The sequence below is a fragment of the Hyla sarda genome, chromosome 1, assembly GCF_029499605.1.
Source record: "Hyla sarda isolate aHylSar1 chromosome 1, aHylSar1.hap1, whole genome shotgun sequence".
Taxonomy (NCBI): domain Eukaryota; kingdom Metazoa; phylum Chordata; class Amphibia; order Anura; family Hylidae; genus Hyla; species Hyla sarda.
The window spans coordinates 27,702,200-27,719,502 of NC_079189.1; positions in this window are offsets into that span (position 1 = coordinate 27,702,200).

A 17,303-nucleotide genomic window follows, 5' to 3' on the forward strand; every position below is an offset into this window, starting at 1 on the left:
TGCTGATAAGCTGGAGTGGTGCAGGACCTGCTGCTCAATAGAACAACATCATCGCGCCATCATGCACCACTCCGGATAATGGAACAAGTGTTATAGAGTCCTCTCATATCAAGGGAAACTATATCTCTCTGCCTAATGATCATGAGGTGCCCTTGCAATCTGCAGGTATCAGGATGGGCATTGGGGACATTTGCACAAGTACAAATACTCATGCACATGTCCGGTATCCATGCTAATACCAGTATCAATATCGGGAAATCCCCACTAAATAGTATCAAAGATCTAAAGGCAGACTGGCGTGGGAAAGGCACGGTGAACGTGACACCTAAAAAGGACATTTTGCTCCAATAATTGCTTTTATGCTGTTCCGCTTCCACCCCGAATGTGAACCGAATTGTATGTCGCCATAGGAGTTCATGGCACTAGATAAATAACAATATAATAATAATAGTATAACAAGAATGTTTTATGGTTGATGCACGGGCGCTATAATGCAAAACAGAAATCACTGCTACACTAACAGTCAGATACAGCGGAGCCACATTTCCTATGAGAGCTCCCAATAAAACTTAATGAAGGGGCACAAACTTATGTAAAAATGATTCTTTTTAATGCACAACCTACAGTTCTACTGCCGAGTTGAAGAGCGCGTACTTGTAGAAGGCCAACTGAAATTTACTGTATCAAACAAGAGTAAAACTGTGGAGTTGATGAACAGAATGGTCAATAATGCGACATCAATAACCCTCTTGTTTATGCTACTAATAAAATTTTATTTTTGCAAATGTTCCGCTTCTTTTGGTTTATAATGTTGCACCTGATACGGCTCCCTCATGCCATCATCAAGACAAATGGATTACTCCTCGGTGCTCATTATCCTTCTAGTCTGTAAATAATATTTATGATGGTTTAGCTCTTACCTGACTTAGGAATATCAGTCATAGAGTACATCTGGACTCAATACACCTTAAAGGGAAGCTGTCAGCTGTATTTTGCTCCGAAGAAATGCAGACTCCGTTGGATAGCTCTTAGGGTATATGCAAAAACTGTACTATTACTGGAGATGATGGTGGTTGCCAAAAATATAACATTGCCTTTTTATTTCTCAGCCAAGTGTCAAGGAGGCAGGACCTAGCCGGTTAAGTGCCACAGACTGACACCCCTCCATGATCGCCCTCCCCTTTCAGTCTTTCCAGGACAGTCTGTACAGGACTCTTTACATCAGGAGGTAAGAGTAAGCAGGGAGGTGTGCCAGGCTATGGCACTTGACCAGCTTGGCCCTGTCTACTTGACAATTGACTAAATAATATAAATGTGATTTTATTAGTTTGACAACCACCATCATCAGCTCCAGGAAAGGTACAGTATACTTAGCAGCCAATAGAGCCGGCAGATTCCCTTTAAACTGTAACTGTCGTCTTAGGTAATGTTAAAGTATAAGCTGTCCTGTGTTTGTACATTAGAAGTAGCACTATCTGAGGCTGTTATATAATTTGGATATGCCATCCAACCCCCCCCCCGCCCCCCACCACCACCACCACCACAATTCCTTTTCCTGAGCTCAGCTCCAGTGTGGATGGAAACTAACCTCCCATACACTACATGCAAATAAAAAAGGGGATCCTGCTTCCCTAACTTCTGTATCAAACCTTTAGATGTATCAATAACATCAATGACATTAAAGAGCAATACTGAGCAGTGAAAGCTGTGAATCCGGCACTTTCTGTAAGACAAGCCTTTCGCTTGTACTTCTTCTCCTCCTCACTCTTTCATACCTAGCCTGCCCTCACCTCTTCATAGACTTCTATGGGCAGTGTAACCTGATCTTGGGTTTCGGTAGGGTCACATGTAAACGATCCGCAGTGAATTTTACACTGCGGATCCGTTGGTGACCTGACCCTCCAGCGGTTGTCATCTGCCGCTCTGAGCAGCCACACAGGGACCTGCGAGTCGCCGTGCACATGCGCAGTGTACTCAGACATCGCGGTTGTGAGGCACACCATGGGTCTGGTCCAGGGCCATCTTTAATTTGAATGGACCCTGGGAAAGCAATTTTTTGGTGCCACCATATAGCAGTTGTAAAAGGTAGATTTCTCCCTTCTTTATGCTTGGTAGGTAGGCTTCTCTCCACCCCCTCCATAATTGCTATTCTCTCCCCTCCACCCTGAAATTAGGTAAGTAGATTCCCCCCCCCCCCACTTTATTTTAGATCAGGGTTCCCCTCCCTCTTTCCTCTCAGGCAGGCAAGTAGACAGGCAGGCAGGCTTCACCTACCCCCTTTCCAGCCTCCATAGATAGGTATTGCCCCCTTTAGGCAGGCAGGCAAGTAGACAGGCAGGCTTTACCCCCCCCCCCCTTTCCAGCCTTCATAGATAGGTATTGCCCCCTTTAGGAAGGCAGGCAAGTAGACAGGCAGGCAGGCTTCACCCACCCTTTCCAGCCTCCACATATAGATATCCCCCCCTTTAGACAGGCAGGCTTCACCCACCCCCTTCCATGCTGCCATAGATAGATATTCCCCCCTTTAGACAGGCTTCACCCACCCCCCTTCCTAGCCTGAATAGATAAATATTCCCCCTTTAGGCAGGCAGGCAGGCAGGCAAGTAGGCTTCACTCACCCCCCCCCCCCCCATAGATAAATAGATCTCCCCACTGTAGAAATCCCCTCCCCCCAACTTGCTGCATGCTTTAAAAAAAAAAAAAGACAAAATTGAATTTACCTTCCACTGCACACACGCAGAGCCATTCCATCCAGCGACATCATCATGCCGCCCCATGCCATGAGGCGGATGTTCTGCGCAGCCTCACAGTCGGTGAGTGGACCGAGTGGTGGAGCTGGGAGCTTATGGCTCTCAGTTTCACCACTCTGCACCTGTATACTAGTGTGAGGTGGCCGCATTGGGCAGCCAAGCACGGGCCAACCCCTGCCTGCTCACGGGACGGATGGCCAACTGAAAATTTTCGTGGTATGCCAGTAGGCCAGTCCGGACCTGTACTAGACGTCCCCCTTCAGTCCCGGCCGCAGGCTCACTGTTTTAAAGGCTGCGGTGCCACAGACCACTTCTCAGTTCCTATGCTTCCTGGCTGATGTTTTGGTCACTTTTGAATGCTGGTGGTGCTTTCATTCTAGTGGTAGCATGAGACGGAGTCTACAACCCACACAAGTGGCTCAGTAGTGCAGCTCATCCAGGATGGCACATCAATGCAAGCTGTGGCAAGAAGGTTTGCTGTGTCTGTCAGCGTAGTTTCCAGAGCATGGAGGCACTACCAGAAGACAGGCCAGTACATCAGGAGATGTGGAGGCCATAGGAGGGCAACAACCCAGCAGCAGGACCGCTACCTCCGCCTTTGTGCAAGGAGGAGCAGGAGGAGCACTGCCAGAGTCCTGCAAAATGACATACAGCAGGCCACAAATGTGCATGTGTCCACTCAAATGGTCAGAAACAGAATCCATGAGGGTGGTATGAGGACCCGACGTCCACAGGTGGGGGTTGTGCTTAATCCCCAACACCTTGCAGGATGTTTGGCATTTGCCAGAGAACACCAAGATTTGCAAATTCGCCACTGGCACCCTGTGCTCTTCACAGATTAAAGCAGGTTCACACTGAGCACATGTGACAGACGTGACAGAGTCTGGAAACACCGTGGAGAATCTTCTGCTGCCTGCAACATCCTCCAGCATGACCGGTTTGGCGGTGGGTCAGTAATGGTGTGAGGTGGCATTTCATTGGGGGGTCGCACAGCCCTCCATGTGCTTGTCAGAGGTAGCCTGACTGCCATTAGGTACCGAGATGAGATCCTCAGACCCCTTGTGAGACCATATGCTGGTGCGGTTGGCCCTGGATTCCTCCTAATGCAAGACAATGCTAGACCTCATGGAGTGTGTCAGCAGTTCCTGCAAGAGGAAGGCATTGATGTTATGGACTGGCCCGCCCCGTTCCCCAGACCTGAATCCGATTGAGCACATCTGGGACTTCATGTCTCGCTCCATCCACCAACGCAACGTTGCACCACAGACTGTCCAGGAGTTGGCAGATGCTTTAGTCCAGGTCTGGGAGGTCATATGGGCACGGGGAGGCCACACACACTACTGACCCTCATTGTGACTTGTTTTAAGGACATTACATCAAAGTTGCATCAGCCTGTAGTGTGGTTTTCCAATTTGATTTTGAGCGTGACTCCATATCCAGACCTCCATGGGTTGATGATTTCCATTGTTTTATTTGATTTTGTTGTCAGCACATTCAACTATGTAAAGATGAAAGTATTTCATACGATTAGTTAATTCATTCAGATCTAGGATGTGTTATCTTAGTGTCCCCTTTATTTTTTGAGCAGTGTATATACAGTGTATATATAATTACATTTTTATAGTTACTTGTATGATTAATGCTGAGTTGCTATCTCTCATATTATATATCTATATATCTCTTTCTTTCTATCTGATGTATCTCATATGCAATTCTCGTTCTTTTCATCTAATTTTCTGTCTATCTATCTATCTATCTCTCTATCATCTATCATCTCTCTCCCTCTCTTCCTCTTTCTTCCTCTCTCCATCCATAGTATGTAGCAGTATTATATTTTTGGCTTTGGTGGACAATATTCTGTGCATTAGCCATGTGAACACAATATCTTGAGAACATAATACAGTATGGAGATGGGCAGTGAAAAAAAAAAAAACGGCATAATGAGTTATTTTCGAAGAGATTAAGACGTCTAAATGGAAAGTAATTTGGCTTAATGGAGGTAAAACTAACCGTAATTTGGGAAAATGGGCTAATTTTCTGCTGGGTATGACGCGCTCGATGAAAGCCAAATCTTTTATGAAGAAAAGCAGCGTGGCGGGTCACAGCTCTGCTCTTGGTCACACACAAAATAACAGCCGCATTATGGCTCCCGCAATTGTCGCCCGGATACCGACGTTTCGTCCGCGGCCCGCGCCTCATTCATTCGCGTAAGTGGTTGTAGGCAGATTGCAGATGGATAAACACACCGGAGCGCCCTGGCTCCTCGGCGCATTGTCTTACTGTAGGTAAATGTCCATTACACAACTTTTTTCATATGCATCTCTCTGATAGATTTAAGGCAGCACTAAAAGATATACAATCTCCGAGGTACAAAGATTTAGTGCCACTGAAAGAAAATCAATTTCACAGCGTATAAAGAACCAGTCGGGGGAAAAAAAAAAAAAAGGACTTTTAAGTCAAAAAGTGAAAAGTTAAACTTTGTATCACATATTTTTATCTTATTTTTTTTATTTTGCGGAAGAAAAAAAAATGTATAAAAAATTTCCAATTTGCCCTCTATGTAGAAAAGACATAAAACTAATTTTACGACATCTTAGCTGGAGATTTATACGTTGGGATGACGCTGAGAAAAAGCCTTTACATTTTTCAATCTTCCTCAATATTTTCTTCTTGGCAGTTTAAAAGGATTGTATAATAATAACTGGGGGGTACGAAGGGGCACTAAATCCGACAAAAAGCAATTACACATGAGAAGCCGTCAGTTTATTTAACATAAAGCCGAGATTTTGCGCCCGTTTGGAGAATCTTAATTCTCATTGTAATTTCTTCTTGCCCAATATCTCTTTGATTTAATTAAAAAGATCTGTAAGACGTGCCAATATATAAAACCTGGTGATAGGTTTTATTGCAGAAAAGTGTCATTTCTCTCCTTATAGCAGTTTGCGGTTCCCCTTTACCTGACTGTATAAGTGTAAGGTTACCTGAAGGTGCAGGGTGGAGGCAAAGCTGGCAGGCCCATCAGATGAGAAGCCCAATTTTTTGGATGGGGGAGTCCAGTGATAATGGTTTAGCCACAACTTGGACTGTGGTTTGCGGCTTAGATATATAACATACAAATAGTGTGTTATCACAAATTGTAATGAAATCTGCATGTTTTTGGGTGATTCACCCCTGACAGGTTGTGTAGTCCTCTCATTGTCCGTGTGGTGTTGCCTTTGCAACTCCCTAGCTCCTCTCTTTCTCCTGTGTATTCCTTTCATTGTCAGTGTACTGTTGTTTCAACAGCTAGCTGACTCCTCCCTCTCTCCTGACAGGAAGTTGTATAGTCCTCTCATTGTCAGTATGGTGTTGTTTCAGCCGCTCCCGGGTACTCCCGAGATGACGCATCATCATGTGCTGTCTCAGGAGGCATGGCTGGATCTTGTCTCTGAGCTCTAGACCCTCCCTTTGAGTGATGTCACCACCTCTGATTAGCCCTTGCAGCTTAAACTACCATCTTCCTGTCATATAGACATATGTGGTGTCCCGGTACTGGACATGGTCCTGTACCTTGTGTCGTAAGTCCCCATAGTCAGAGTTTCTTCGTTCTGAAAGGAGTCTCTTAATGGAATAACCCCTAGTCGCCTCTTCCTTCTTTAATTTAATGTGTATATTGTATATATTTTATTTTATAAAGTTTACTTCCAGGACCTTAGGTCATGTGATCAACAGTAAATGTGTTGCTAAGGTTAAGGACCTTCCAGGTCACGTGATTGTGCCACCTGATGTACCACAATCCTCTGTAATAGGACTGACAGGTTTGAGGATCCAATAAGCTTTGAGCCTGCCCCCTGCCCCCTTCTCTTTTGGGTTCCAGACTAACAGAGAGGACACATCTCCGTGCATACCTACAAGACAAATCTAGGCCTGAAGCCTATCTCTGCAGCATCTTGCAAACCGTGAGTTTCTCCAACTCTCTCCTAAAATCCTACGTGACTACTGAACCTAAATCAAACCCCTAAATTCAGTGGAACAGCGTAAAACAAGCCTCAAAGCTTATTCCCTACAAGGTCCCAACCAACCTGTGAGGAGCCTAAGTACCGGTCCTCTGTATAGATTGTTTGCTGATTTCATCCTGCATAAAATCTGCAGTAAAGTTAATTCCAGTTTACTACAATCCTGGTTGTGTACAATCCTTTATTCCTCCCTATCGTTCCTGGGACGGGTGGCGGTAGGATATATATATGAGGAGGAACCCTCACCTTGGCGTCACGACAGTTAAGAGTTAATGCAACACCCTTTCATCACTGCACAGCTACACCCTATTCACCCTACACCGCCCAAGCTTACCACACATAAACATATAAATCTTTATTGGTACATTTAGGGTGAATGAGATATGTATACAGCATGCTGCATTGTGCTGAACAATGCCACAGGCAGAGGAGCAATCAGGGAGTGGATAGCAGGTGCTGCAACCTCACTGACTGTGTGATAGTCTGCTTTGAAATTAGATGGGAGTAGGGGGAGCAGGGTAGGAGTACTGTAATGAAGAAATAAAAGGAAGCAATGTATTCTGGGAATTGTAATACTGGGCAACAGATTGCAATCAAATTCTGCAGCATTTTCCATTAAATTAAAATTTCCCATTCAAATGCAAAAAAAAAAACTGTGAAAAAAGGACATTAATACGGTTGGATTTTAAGGATAAATGCACCTGTTTTACATCTTCCAATATATCTCAGAAAATTTCATTGGAACTATGCGCGGAGGGAAATAATTGCACACCATTAACTATAGTTGATGAACATAGGTCTCTCCCCTTCCTCTGCTCCTTTCAGAGCATGCTCACTATACTCTCCCATAAAAGTCAACATGGTGATCCATTCTTTATTAATAATCTAGCTCCAACAGGACCCACAGACCTCCAGCTTTACATTTCCACAAAGGAATTAAAGGGGTACTCTGCCCACAGACATCTTATCCCCTATCCAAAGGAAAGGGGATAAGATGTCTGATCGTGGGGGTCCCACCACTAGTCCTTCCTCAGAGTTCCCCTTTAAGCAATTTTTGAAGCACACTAAATAGGTTTTTATACGGGTCATCTTTTTCCCTAAAAAGTATAAACCCAAAAATATATTGTATAACTGTAGTCATTAAAAGTATATATTTATTGAAAACACATTAAAATTAGAAGCATGGTTAAAAGACATGAAGTAGTACATGAATATGGCAACAAAGTATACAATTTACAAAATCAAATGTGAGATATAGTGACTTTTATAGTAAATTTTACATCAGTTTTGAGGGTTAGCTAATGTCATTGTTTACCTCTACCACAGTAGTGAACCCATATTGTGGTACTTGTGACCGTCTGCAGGCATCCTCCATTGTATGCATATTGTGCTGGGGATCGCCCATAGCAATGGACCACAAGTGCAGGACCTCCACCCAAGCATACAACTGCACTTGGGGCTGAGTACCGCTTGCCATTTCAGACCACGTCAATGTAAGCTCAATATAGTGAGTGTGCTAAAAGTTCGTAGAAGTGAGCTGTGGGTAGGACAGGCTCACAGACAGGGTCAGGCAGGTAAGAGAGAGGCAAGGAACCATATACACTAGCCCCAATGCAACAGCAGGAGAATAAAGAGTAATAGCAAAAGAACATGCAAGACCCATATAATGGGTCTTGCATGTTCTTTTGCTATTACTCTTTATTCTCCTGGTGTTGCATTGGGGCTAGTGTATATGGTTCCTTGCCTCTCTCTTACCTGCCTGACCCTGTCTGTAAGTCTGTCCTACCCACAGCTCACCTCTATGTACTTTCAGCACGCTCACTATTAGGGATGAGCGAATTGAATCTGACGAATCCGAATTTGTTACGAATTTCAAGAAAAATTCACTTTGCAACTAATCTGAATATCACCACGATTCAACTGCACGAATTGCTTCATTAAACTCCATTTAGTGCGGTCCAGGCTCCAGTGCATCTAAAATGGTGGATCCACATGTGAAGACATGGGGCAAGGAACTCTGGGAAGGCGGGAAGGCGGGATGACCCGGAATCACATGCAGGATGCAGCCTATCAGCAGCCAGCCACCCCTGTGATGTCACAGCCCTATATATAATCAGCAGCCATCTTGCGGTCAGCCATTCCAGCATGTTATTTCAGAGAGAGCGTTTCATTGCAGAGACAGAAAGAGCAGTGTGCGTGTGTTCCACAGAAAAACAGCTTTACAGCAGCGATTCACCACAAGCCCAATCACTGCAGAAAAGCACTGACAGAAAGAGAGAGAAAGTAGACTATTGGGTGTTATACACAGCAACTCTACTGCTGCAGTGGGGTGTACAGCAACTCTAAAGCTTATAGGGGCTGTGGTATGGTGGCGGGGTGTGAGGTGCAGGGCAGATGTTGTTACCCTAGGGGCAGACGGTATTAACCCCTTGTGTTCATGATGCCATGGTGTGGTTTAGCCTCAACCACCAGAAGGTAATATTGCTGGATCCTGGGCTAGGCACGGGGGCAATGAAGACACTGACGCCAATTAACAGACAACAGTAGCTTTACTGAGGGTAGACAGGTGTTACAGTCTATGCAGTACAGCCAGGGCCCAAGGAGGTGACCAGTGACGTAGAGACCTTACAGGTTTGCTGGGACTTGTAGTAGACAGGAGAATTTAGTGCAGACTTGACTGACAGGACAGTGACTACAGCTTACTTGCTCTTGACATGTGGCTGCAGGACTTGACTTGTGGCTGCAGGACTTGACTTGAGGCCTTCACTGCTCTGGACACACACTATAGGTACGACTTGAATGGACTGGACCTCAGCACAAAGAGAGAGCAGAGCTAAAGAAAGTGAGGCTAGCTCCACCCAGGGCTTATATGAGGGAGAATAGCAGGGAGCCCATAGGTCACCTTTGGGGTCAGCTGGTCACTAGAACCTGGTACATCGTATTAAAGGTACAATACACAATATAATACATAACCTATTTACATGAGGGAAACAACTGCAGGGGGCCCAGGGAACACTGAGGAACACTGCCTGACAGGGCAGGGAAAGTACGGGGAAACACCATCCAGTACTGGGCGATCACAGGGCCAGTTAGGCTGAGCACTAAAAGCCATTTTCACCTGCTATTAGTGCCTAATAATACTGTACTGGGCTCTACTACACAGCGATTCTGTACTGCTGCAGTGGTGTACAGCAACTCTAAAGCTTATAGGGGCCAGTAAGGCTGAGCGCTAAAAGCCATTGTCACCTGTAGAGATGAGCGAACTTTTGAAAAATTATATTCGGCCGATTTCGAAAAAATGTGTTTTGTTCCGAATTTATTTGCGGCGAATCTTTATTGAAAATGGCCTCAATAGGGGTGTAGAACACGTTGTTTTGTTCTAACACGCATACGGAGTGTGCTGGGGTAGTGAAATAATACTTTTATTCAAAATAACATGCAGATTACAGGCATCACTTTTAGAAACACTGCTGCAGAGCGGCACAATGACAGAGCCTGGTGGTGGCATCAGTATGAGGAGACCATATAGTGGCTGAATGGCACAGCCTGGAGTTGGCTGAAACATGAGGAGACCATATAGTGTCTGAATGGCACAGCCTGGAGTTGGCAGAAGCATGAGAAGAACGTTGAAATTTAAGAATTTTAAATAGAAATTTAAGATGTGTAAATTGAAATTGAGGATTTTGAAATTGAACTTTTAACTCCCAAGTTTTGGTGCCCAGGGCCCCGGCGTGTGGGTACAAATGACCAAATCTAACAAGGAGTCACATGTCCCATGGCAGCACAATGTCAGAGCCTGGAGGTGGCATCAGTATGAGGAGATCATATAGTGGCTGAATGGCACAGCCTGGAGTTGGCTGAAGCATGAGAATAGACCATATAGTGGCTTAATGGCAAAGCCTGGAGTTGTCTGAAGCATGAGGAGACCATATAGTGGCTGAATGGTAAAGCCTGGCATTGGCTGAAGCATGAGGAGACCATATGGTGGCTGAATGGCACAGCCTGGAGTTTGTGGCAGCATAAGGAAACCATATAGTGTCTTAATGGTACAGCCTGGAGTTGGCAGCAGATGAGGAGACAATAGGGCCTCACAATCTCTAAGAATAAAATGAATTTTGAAATTTCCATTGAAGATGTATGGTACCTAGTGCTACCATAAACACATATAGGTAATGTCCTAGGCCCAGCAGCATCACTAAACCATGTAGTTGCTGAATGACACAGACTGGAGCTGGCTGAAGCATCAGTAAACCATATATTGGATGAATGACACAGCCTGGAGGTGGCTGAAGCATCAGTAAAACATCTGTTGGATGAATGGCACAGCCTGGAGGTGGCTGAAGCATGAGGATACCATATAGTGTCTGAATGGCACAGCCTGGAGTTGGCAGACACATGAGGAGATCATTGAAATTTAAGATTTTGAAATTGAAATTTAAGATTTTGAAATTGAAATTGAGGATTTTGAAATTGAAATTTTATCTCCCACGTTTTAGTGTCCCATTCCCCGGCGTGTGGGTACAAAGGACCAAATCTAACAATGAGTCACATGTCACATGGCAGCACAATGACAGAGCCTGGAGGTGGCATCAGTATGAGGAGACCATATAGTGGCTGAATGACTGCCTTGAGTTTGTGGCAGCATAGGGAGACCATTTAGTTTCTGAATGGCACAGCCTGGTGGTGGCTAAAGCATGAGGAGACCATATAGTTGGTGAATGACACAGCCTGGAGGTGGCTGAAGCATGATGATACCCTATAGTGGCTGAATGGCACAGCCTAAGCATGGCAGCATAAGCATGAGAAGGCCATAGAGCACCATAATTAGAGAGCCTGGAGGTGGCAACATCAGCATGAGGAGACCATATGGCAGCACAATGACAGTGCCTGGAGGTGGTAGCATCAGCATTAGGAGATCATAGAGCAGCACAATGAGAGAGCCTGGAGGTTGCAGCATCAGCATGAGGAGACATAGAGCACCATAATTAGAGAGCCTGGAGGTGGCAGCATCAGCATGAGGTGACCATATGGCGGCACAATGACAGAGCCTGGAGGTGGTAGCATCAGCATGAGGAAACCATATGGTGGAACAATGACAGAGCATGGAGGTGGTATTATTAGTATGAGGAGACCATAGAGCAGCAGAATGAGAGAGCCTGGAGGTGGCAGCATCAGCATGAGAAGACCATATGGCAGCACAATGACAGAGCCTGGAGGTGGTAGCATTAGCATGAGGAGACCATAGAGCAGCACAATGACAGAGCCTGGAGGTGGTAGCATTAGCATGAGGAGACCATAGAGCAGCACAATGACAGAGCCTGGAGGTGGCAGCAGCAACATGAGGGTCATGCCAACTAAGTTTGAGAAACCCACCGACTGTTGACTGGGGGTGTCGGATGTCACTTGGGATGAAGTGAATGACTGAGTGAACCTCACTTGGGATGAAGTGGATGACCGAGTGAACCGATCAATCATGGCTGCTGGGTTGCTGGTCGCAACACGACTGCTAGCTGACACCGGGAGCTCAGACCTCTCGCTGCAACTCCAGCTTCCACACACCCCTACTCTGCTGCGAACTCTACCTGAGCCTGATGAATTTAGGACTCTGCCACTCCTCTGTGCACGTCCTGGCACTACTCTGCCTGACGTACTTTTTGCGTATATGAGGAGAATACAATATGCTTTACTATACTTAAAACAGTATTTGTCTAGAACAGCAGCAGGTGTATACTATTGGCTGTCCTTTCACATTATCTAGGCCCTTGACAGATTAACAAGTACAAAATAGTACACTACTTAGATGTAGGTATGTGGTATGCACTTATGAGGACAGAAAAATGCGCTATAGTTCACTTAAAAAAGTATCTGAGTACACCACCATCCAGTGAGTACTTTTGCCTGGACTTTCACAGTATCTAGGCCCTTGAAAGATTAACAGGTTTAAAATAGTACACTACTTAGATGTAAGTATGTGGTATGCACTTATGAGGGCAGAAAAATGCGCTACTGTAAGCTTAATAAACGTATTGGAGTAAAACACCAGCCGGTGATTACTTTTGGCTGTCCTTTCACAGTATGTAGGTCCTTGACCTACATACTACATAAAATAGTACACTTCTTAGATGTATGTATGCTGTATGCACTTATGAGGGCAGAAAAATGCGGTACGGTACGCTTAACAAAAATATATTTTTGCATAACAGAACAACAGTGCTGCAGCACAAAAAAGTGTACTAAACACAAAATTCACTCTGTCAAACACTATTAGGAATGGACTGCTGGGTATTATACCATCTACAGACTAGTATAAACAGCAGATGAGTTGTTGTAGAACAAATACACAGAATTTCGCAGAAAAATTCTTCCTGCCTCCTCTGCTAAGGTTTATGAAGTTGAGGCAGCTTGTTGAAATGTATGAGGCAACACACAGCTATCTGCCCCTCTCTGTAATACAATGCTGAAGAAAGTAACTGGGAGATTAATGGCTGCAGTAAAAAACCTTTTAAGTGAAAAAAACACTGCTCTCTGTCCACGAGAACGCTAATGTGACTAGGATGTGAAACCCTGCTGAAATGAGCTTTTCTGTGTAATACACACACAGCAATGTCCGTCCTATCTCTCTGCAGTGTAATGAATGAAGTGACGAGCCGCAAAATGGCTGCCAAATATATAGGGCTGTGACATCACAGGTGTGACTGGCTGCTGATAGGCTGCATCCTGCATGTGATTCAGGGTCATCCCGCCTACTTCCCTTCCTGCCTTGCCTTACTGCCTTCCCGCATTCCTTGTCTTTGCCTGGACCACAGGAAATTGAGTTTAATGAAGAGATCTGCAGGATAGAATCACGGCGATATTCGCATTCGTTGTGAATCGGATATTTAATGAAATTCGTAACAAATTCGGGTTTGTCAGCTACGATTCGCTCATCTCTAGTCACCTGCTATTAGTGCCTAATAATACTGTACTGAGCTGTACTACACAGCGATTCTGTACTGCTGCAGTGGGGTGTACAACAACTCTAAAGCTAAAAGGGGCCAGTTAGGATGAGCACTAAAAGACATTGTCACCTGCTATTAGTGCCTAATAATACTGAACTGGGCTGTACTACACAGCAATTCTGTACTGCTGCAGTTGGGTGTACAACAACTCTAAAGCTAACAGGGGCCAAAAAGGGTGAGCACGAAAAGCCACAGTCACCTGATAACAGTGCCTAATACAGATTGTGTAGTGGAGCGTATTGTCCTCTCATATGTTTAATCTGTGCGTACATAGGTGGTGTACGTTTTTATTTTTTCTGTAAAACTAATTTGGGCCTAGTTACTGTGGAAGGCCAGCCAAGGCTACACACTTTTTTTTGTAGCTTGATACAGTTTGTAGTGGAGCGTATTGTCCACCTCCCATAAGTGTAAACTGTACATACACCTATGTGTTCTTTATATATTTTCCTGTTAAACTAATTTGGGCCTTGTTACTGTGAAAGGCCAGACAAAGCTACATACTTGTTTCTGTAGTCTAATACAGTTTTAAGCATAGTGGAGCGCATTGTCCTCCTCTCATAAGTGAAACATATATGCACTCAGCTGGTGTATAAGTATGTCAGACAGAGAAGTGCCAGGACGTGCACAGAGGACTGGCAGAGGTCGCAGCAGAGTAGGGGTCGTGTGGCAGCAGGAGTCGCAGCAAGAGGTCTGATCTCCCGGTGTCAGCTAGCAGTCGTTTCTCGACCAGCAACCCAGCAGGAGTCCCGAAAGTAACCCGGTGACAGAGTGGGGCGGTAGGTGGCAATACCAGTACCCGGTGACAAAGGTGAGTGAAAGAAGGAGAACTTGGCATCAGATGTGTGGCATCAGTTGGGAGGCAGGATCAGAATAGTAGCTGAAGCAGGTAGGCAGAAGAAAATGGTCTCTTTTGTAAAAGTGTTAGTGTTCACAAGTAAGTATTGAGGATATACATTACGTAAAAACCTAACTTTTAATAATATTCTTAGGATAAAATATATGGACCCAAATTTTTTTGGAAATCTAACAAAAGGAAAGGTGTGTAAAAACACCATGTGCCATCAAGTATTGATGTGATGCAAATCCCTCCTAAAAGGTGGAAGGGAACAACGTATGGTCCAGTGTAACAGGTGGGGGGTAAACACTTCCCCTGTAAGGCCCTACTCTCGCATTATTAATTCCCTTCTTGGCAAGTGTTACTAGTCCTAAAAAGGGTGGCTCTACACAGAAACCTCTCCTTATTTCCACTAAAAACCCTGGGAAATGGCAGTGTTTTTAGGTGGAAATAGGGAGAGGTTCCTGTGTGGGGCCGCCCTTTTAAGGACGATTAACACTTGCCAAGAAGGGAATTAACCCCTTAAGGACTGAGCCCTTTTTCACCTTAAGGACTGAGCCCTTTTTCGCAATTCTGACCACCGTCACTTTAAGCGTTAATAACTCTAAAACGCTTTTACCGAATATTCTGATTCTGAGAATGTTTTTTTCGTGACATATTCTACTTTATTTTGGTGGTAAATTGTCGGCGTTACTTGCATCCTTTCTTGGTGAAAAATCCCAAAATGTCATGAAAATTTTGCATTTTTCTAACTTTGAAGCTCTCTGCTTGTAAGGAAAATGGATATTCCAAATACATTTTATTTTTATTCACAAATACAATATGTCCACTTGGCATCATAAAATGGACATATTTTTACTTTTTGAAAAAATTAGAGGGCTTCAAAGGAGAGCAGCAATTTTCAAAAATTTCATGAAAATTGCTAAATCTGAAGGGACAGATGTTACAGAACTACAACTCCCAGCATGCCTGGGTGGTCTAGGCATGCTGAGAGTTGTAGTTTGGCAACATCTGGAGGGGTACCGTTTGGGCACCACTCTAACAGTGGTCACCAAACTGTGACCCTCCAGATGTTGCAAAACTACAACTCCCAGCATGCCCAGACAGCCTTTGGCTGTCTGGGCATGCTGGGAGTTGCAGTCCGGCCTTCCTAGTGGTTTCCACAGTAAAGATCACATTACTTTCACTTTCATTTCTCCCCCCCCACGATCGATTCCCTACCTGAGCCGTGATCTCCGCTGGATGTCTGTGATGATCGCCGGGCCCCACGCATCTGGTCCTCAGGTAAAGGCCTCCATCTTCTCCCCCCCCCCCCCCTCCGTTCTGCCCGACATCCAGGGGTGGTCAAAACGGGGGGTTTCCATGGCAACCCCCTGTCCTGCGCTGCCATTGGTCAGAACTCAGTTCAGACTAATGGCAGGGGATAGGAGGAGATCGCAGCACTGCGACCTCACTCCTATCCCTTTAGGCTGATCGGGGCTGTCACTGACAACTCCGATCATCCCTATTTTCCGGGTGATCGGGTCACCAGAGATCCGATCAGCCCGGAATTGGAGAAAATCGCATGTCTGAATTGACATGCGATTTCCTGCGATCGCCAACATGGGGGGGGGGGGGTCTCAGGACCCCCATGGGCGATGTGCCATGGTGCCTGCTGAATGATTTCAGCAGGCATCCCGATCCGGTCCCCAACCGGCTAGCGGCAGGGACCAGAATTCCCACGGGCGTATCCGTATGCTTTCAGTCCTTAAGGACTTTAAAAACGGGGGCGTATGGGGGCGTCCTTAACAGGTTAATAATGCGAGAGTATGGCCTTACAGGGGAAGTGTTTACCCCCACACAATGGACCATACGTTGTTTCCTTCCACCTTTTAGAGGTCTTTGCATCACATCAATACTTGGCGGTGTAGGTGGCAAATGGTGTTTTTTGCACACCTTTCCTTTTGTTAGATTTTTAAAAAATGTTAAGGTCCATATATTTTATCCTAAGAAAAATATTAAAAATGTAACTTTAAGTAATGCATACCTTCAGTACTTACTTGTGCACACTAACACTTTTACAAAAGAGACCGTTTTCTTCTGCCTACCTGCCTCAGCTCCTATTCTGATCCTGCCACCCGCCTGATGCCACACAACTGATGCCAAATTCCCTTTCTTTCACCCACTTTCGTCACCAGGTACTGGTATTAACTCCCACCACCCCACTCTACCAAAGTCACGGCAGCACGTGTGGAGCTGTAACTATGGTCAGGGACAATACATGTCCTTTATGGCTCACTGGGTGAATGTGGTTCCTGCACAGCCACAACTTGGACAGGTCAGGCCACCTCTGCCTCCATGCTCTCAGGCCGTTGGTCCTGCGACAGTGTGCGACTTCGCCTCCTCATCCTCCACCGTGTCCTCGGCCTCCACTGCCTCCACTGCACAGACTCAGTGTCCCTCCAGCATACCATGTGTGCAGGTCCCTGTAGCTTTATCTTATGATGGTCACTCCATTCGGCATGGGGGATTGGAACGATGTGGGGCGCTCAGAGGCAAACAGTCGTTTTCACACACAGCCAGAAGATGCCAGAAGAAGCACAAGCACGTGTGCAAAAATGGATGTTTGTCTCTGAGCGCGCTGCATTGTTCCGATCTCCCAATGCCGAGTGACCATCATAAGATAAAGCTACAGGAACGGTGAGTGCAAGCTTATTCTCATTACTATATGTTTTAGCTATTCTGC